Consider the following 6346-nt stretch of genomic DNA (forward strand, 5'->3'; position numbering starts at 1 on the left):
GTTGCTTCTACGATGGCTAGGTTCTGATAAAATGCATTTGGTGTAACTGCCCGTGCTGTCATAGTCGTTTCTCCAGCAATGAATGTTTCCTGTGTAAAAGTGGATGGCTTTTTCAAGTACTACGGTTGCGTGCTGAATAATATGCAGCAGCTACACCAGTGTATGGACTTTTTTGTCGTCTTCTTATAGTTTTGAATCTGCCTGCCACGAATTCTCCTCCTGTGCCACCTTTTTACCTGTGCGTAGCTACCCCAAACGTCCTCAATTAGCTGTCGGAAATATTCCATTCCGTGTGTTTCGGTGTAGCGCTAGAGTTCCATGAAAGTTCCTCCCCGATGTCTTAACACATATCATCCTACCCTTTGTTCTCGTCATCGTTTCCTCATATACCATTTCTCGTCTACTGTGTGGAGGACTTCAGCCATTATCAGTCCACATTATTCCGCTCAACCTGTTGTAACACCACATCTCAAACGTTTCGATCCTCTTCATTTCCGGTGTTTCCACGACAAACACTTCACTTACAACCAAAGTTTACATTCTCACAATTATCTTCCTCAACTTAGTGCCTGGTTTTACATTAGTTGACTTCTTTTAACGAAAGACTCCCTCTTTACCAGTAGTGGGTCACCGCAGTTTTTGGGCAGGAATGTGGTGAAGTCAACATAAACACCTTCTTACAAAAGTTGACACAATTCCAATTGTCATATTTCACAGACACCTGCGTTTCCTTATCTTAAAGGCCATATTTGGAACTGCATCTGGCCACATGCCAAGGGCATCGAGGGGGAAGGGAGGCCCTGCCCCACATTCCACGTCATCGTTCGACAGACAATTATATGCTTTGCAGTGTTTAACCTATGATCTGATGGCATTACAACAATAACTTAATATATAATGCCAACTTATGCGTAACGCCTAAAATACCGAAAATTTAGTATACCATGTTTGCATTACTGAATTCTAAAAGCTGCAAATACTCTGCAGTATGTGCATGCACACGTTGTATTGCATGTGTGAACCACAGTAGATCTTCGCTCTCATAAAAGTACGGACACAGTAATTACACCAGTGCTGTGCCAGAGGCGCAGAGGTGTGTGTGTGTGTGTGTGTGTGTGTGTGTGTGTGTGTGTGTGTGTGTGTGCGTGTGTAGGTGGGTAGGAGGGGGCGAGGTGTTTCATACTGGACAGTACACATAACAATTAATAATTGCTTGCCATTGGCTGCTGAACACAGATGTAGAAGACCTTGGCACATGGCCTTTGCACATTGTTTTGGCGTATGCCCTTGACACATGGCCGATCCTGGTTTCTGGTATGACTTTGGATATATGGACGTGCTGATGCTGATATCAGCAAAATATGTAACGTCCGATAGCCTGAGAACTGGATACAATGATGTCATAACTTTGAAGATAAGGAGGTCCTGATGCTGACATGATTGAAAGTGGTTCGTCACCCAGTGTTTAGTTTGTCGAGAAACTGCAGTAACCCGCTACTTTTACCTGTTTTTATTCAGCTTTTTATACCGTTCTTGCTATGTTGTGCGTTATAGTGCTTTCACGGATATCAGAATTTCTTTCCTTCGTTGTCTCGAGTTTAACACGAAATTTATTATTTTTTCGTTTGTAGTACTCCTCATTACTTTCGACTATTTTGCGTTGCTTAGAGCACATATTCTGTACTCTTTAGACTGTTGATTCCTTTCAACAGTTCCTATAATTCATCCTACTTTCACTGAGGGTAGCAATATCATCAATTAATTTTATTACTGATATCCTTCCACACTGAATTTTAATCCAGTTCCTAAATATTTTTTATTTCCGACGTCTTATCAACCCTATGTCGGTTTTAATACTAGTTTTCTGTACTGGTCTTCCATTCTTATTGTTCCCTTTTGGTCCTTGTACATTTTATATTTTACTCACACTTCATTGTAGCTTCTGTCTAGTTTTCTAAGAATATTCCACGATTATTCTTTGTGGAACACTTTTTCTAGGTCGACAAACCATATGAAAGTGTCTTGATTTTTCGTAGGTCTTGCCTCCAATATCAGCAACAACGTCAGTACAGCCTTTTTGGTGCCTTTACTAGAGTTAAACTGATCTTCATTTAACAGATCCTCAGTTTTCCATCCCATTCTTCTTTATATTGTCGTCATCAGCAACTTTAATGCCTGTGTTCTCAAAGTAATGCTGCGGTTGTTTTCGCATTTGAAATCTGTGGGATTGCGTGGATGGCATGCCTCTAAGTCTTCGGTTTTATACAATAACTTATAATATGAGTACGAGAGCTCAGAATTGCTCACGATTCAGAACAGAAAAATCCCGGATATGCTTTTACTTTATCGTTTCAAGTTACTCTTTAATAGAAGTATTCGGTACTATATTACACGTCTCGTGGTCAGCTTTGTTGGGTTTTAAATCCTTGTTGCTTTGAGACAAACTGGGGAAACTGTTTGGCCGAAGTCTGTTGATGTGAGTTAGTGTACACCATTACTAGTCGCCGGGCTGCAGTTTGGTTGACTCGGAGGAAGCGCAGCGCCCGAAGTGTAGTCGAGGCTGCTCAGTATCAGTGGGTGGTCGATGGTGTCGGCTTATGAGGCCCAGAATGGCGGTATCTGACAACAAGTACGCCTAAAGCAGAAGTCTCCTTTACGAAGCATAACGCAGCACAAGCAGAAGTTTCCATATGTTTCCTGTTGTAACTTCAGAAAGTCTTGCATCTTCTTGCCAGATGCTGTTTTCAACCACTCCAATTACATATTAAAACAAAGTTTTTCAATAGGTTAATTTTCCTAAAAGACACTTGTTTGTAAATGGCCTTACAGTAACATTAGGCATCACCTTAACATACAACCTTCCACTAGGAGGACAAAAAGTTCTTGAGATCAAATATAATTTGTTCAAAAGCTACGTTATCTACATCTACACCTGTAGCACCATCCTTCACTTCACACTTAAGTATCTGGCAGAGGATTCTTCGAACTACCTACAGACTGTTTCCCTACCGTTCCACTCTCTAACAGCGAATTCGAAAAATGAACACGTAAATATTTCTGCTCGAGTTCTCATATCTCGTATTTCATTGTGATTACCATTCTTCCCTATGCTGGTTGGCGGCAGTAAAATATTTTTAGATTCAGAGAGGAAAGTCGGTGACTGAAATATCGTGAGAAGATCTCGCCGCAACGTAGATCGCCTCCTCAACTACCTAATCATATCCGCGACACTCCCTCCAGTATTTCACGATAATACAAAACGAGATGCCCTTCTTTAGACTTCGTCAATGTCCTCCGTCGGTTCTATCTGGTAAGGGTCCCATACCGCACAGCATCACTGTAGCAGAGGACGAGCAAATGTAGTGCAGGCAGTCTCTTTAGTAGGCCTGTTGCTTGTTCTAAGCGTTCTGCCAATATATCTCAGTCTTTGATTTGCCTTGCCCATAACATTATATATCTGATTATTCTAATTTACGTCGTTGTTAGTTGTAATTTCAAGATATTTCGTTGAACTGCCAGCCTTTAAATTTGTGTGTTTTACCGTGTAACCGAAAGTTAACGGATTTCTTTTCCTCCTCCTGTCCATTACCTCACACTCTTCCTCATTCAGAAACAACTGCGATTTCTCGCACCATAGAGATATCGTGTCAAAGTCATTTAGCAGTTTGTTCCAGTCTTCTGATCACTTTATTTGACGCTAAATGACAGCATCATCTCCAACAATCTAAGGTACTGCTTCGATTGTCTCCTGAATCATTTACATACATTAGGAATAGCAGAGGGCCTATATAACACTTCTTTGGGGAATACTCGACATCACTTCTGTTTTCCTCGAGGACTTTCCGTCGACTACTACGTATTGTGACCTTTCTGACAGAGAATCACGAATCCAGTCGCATAACTGGGAAGATACTCCATAGGCACCTAACTTGATTATAAGCCGCTTGTGACGAACAACGTCAAAAACATTCCGGAAATAGAAATATGGAATGAATTTGAGATACACTGTCGATGTCAGTTATTACTTGAAAGGTGGCTACACTGAGTCACAGCGCCAGAGATTGCGCCAAAGAGTTTTATTCCGCCGCCTCCACTGGCAGTGCTTGTTCAGAAGTTGTGATAGTTAGTGCTTGCGGAGAGGATGTTGATAGCTGTACTATTTGAGGCCATGTCGTGTGCAGTTGTTTTTATGGGCTAGACAGCAGATGTTGTTCGAACGGGGATGTTGTAATGGTCAGAGCGTATTTTTCGTCAATATATGAAGGTAAAAAAACATTTTTTTTATTTTTTTTAAATTTCCTAACTAACAATGTGTCTTGGTCACAGGTTCAGTCAACAAAGCATCTGGCCTGTGTTAATGTATTAGAGTGTAATTCTGGTTTCTATGTGCAATCATAGTATTTCTGTTTTTTTTTTAATTACTTCATTGTAAATGGCGTTTAAAGCATCTTGCCATATTGAGGAAGAACCGTGCCAGATGTCTACGTTGAATCACACTTCCACACACAGAACAGCTACACTTGTGCCATGTTGTTTCCGTGCATGGGGGCTTAATTAAATATTATGCAAATAATTTTAATTTTAGTAGCTGTATGTCCGGCTACGAGGTCTCGTAAACGGTTGGCCCTGACTAGTATTACTACGCAATCTGACTGCACAGAATAACAACAAAGAATGAAACGAAATTTCCGTTAACACAATTAATTAATTAAGTCCCCAGCAACTATGAAAGCTACGAAACAACAAGGCACAAGTGTAGCTGTTCTGTGTGTGGAAGTGTGATTCAACGTACACATCTGGCACGGTTCTTCCTCAATATGACAAGATGCTTTAAACGCCATTTACAATGAAGTAATTAAAAACAAACAGAAATACTATGATTGCACATAGAAACCAGAATTACACTCTAATACATTAACACAAGCCAGATGCTTTGTTGACTGAACCTGTGACCAAGACACATTGTTAGTTAGGAAATTTAAAAAAATAAAAAAAATGTTTTTTTTTACCTTCATATATTGACGAAAAATACACTCTGATCATTGCAACATCCCCATTCGAACAACATCTGGTGTCTAGCCCATCAAAACAACTGCACACGACATGGCCTCAAATAGTACAGCTATCAACATCCTCTCCGCAAGCACTAACTACAACTTCTGAACAAGCACTGCCAGTGGAGGCGGCTGAATAAAACTCTTTGGCGCAATCTCTGGCGCTGTGACTCAGTGTAGCCACCTTTCATACTTCACGCGAATAAAGAGCTACTTGCGTTTCACGAGAACGATGTTTTCTGAATCCGTGCTATCTTTGTGTCAATAGACTGTTACCTTCGTGGTAATCCATTATGTTGGGACACAGAAGATGTTACAAAAACCTTCTTCAAATCGACATCAGGGATACGGGTCTGTAGTTCAGTAGATTACACATATATCCTTTTTTTAATATTGGTAACGGCCTTGCCGCAGTGGATACACCGGTTCCCGTGAGATCACCGAAGCTAAGCGCTGTAGGGCGTGGCCAGCACTTGGATGGGTGACCATCCAGCCCGCCATGCGCTGTTGCCATTTTTCGGGGTGCACTCAGCCTCGAGATGCCAATTGAGGAGCTACTCGACCGAATAGTAGCGTCCTCGCTCCCCTGGTCGTTGTGATGGTATTCTTGACCGGTATGCTGACCCCACGCCCCTCGTATCCGCATCCTCTACTGAGGATGACACGGCGGTCGGATGGTCCAGGTAGGCCACTCGCGGCCAGAAGACGGAGTGCTTTTTTATGACCTGCGCAACTTACCAGTCTTTTGGTACGGATCTTTCGACTAGAGAGCGGTTGTACACCATTTCTAAGTATGGGGCTACTGTATGAGCATACTCTGAAAGGAACCTAACTGGTATGATACGTGGGCCGGAAGACTTGCATTTATTAAGTGCTGTACTCTGCTTCACTACACCGATGACATCTACTTCTAAGTGTCTCATGTTGGCAGTTGTTCTTGATTCGAATCTTGGACGTCTAGCAGTAACCTGTTATTTTTCCAAGGTCTCCAAGTGCTCGTAGAAAAAAAATATGTTAAGACCAGTTCAAGCACTATTCCCTGAATTTAATTTTGCTTCTAGCATGTTGCCCCGTCAGATTTTGCTTGGTAACAGCTATTACTCACTCCCATAAACACGAGACTACAACTAACTGGTTCTGCATTTGTACCTCCTCCGCATGTTGGGTGGAGTGCGCAGACTTATCGATCGGCTTTTTGTGCAGGGAAGAACGTAATTTTCCTCTTAGCAATTACAGCTACAAGAGAATCGTCAACCGGATTGGTTTGACCGCAGTCAAAGACCTGTCACGAA

At 41.8% G+C, this 6346-nt stretch overlaps 1 pseudogene; it reads left to right on the top strand.

Moving 5' to 3' along the window:
• Window positions 1-5449: 5449 nt before the first annotated feature.
• On the top strand, window positions 5450-5567 carry LOC124712773 (annotated as a pseudogene).
• Window positions 5568-6346: the final 779 nt, after the last annotated feature.

The sequence above is a fragment of the Schistocerca piceifrons genome, chromosome 8 (genome assembly GCF_021461385.2).
Source record: "Schistocerca piceifrons isolate TAMUIC-IGC-003096 chromosome 8, iqSchPice1.1, whole genome shotgun sequence".
NCBI lineage: Eukaryota > Metazoa > Arthropoda > Insecta > Orthoptera > Acrididae > Schistocerca > Schistocerca piceifrons.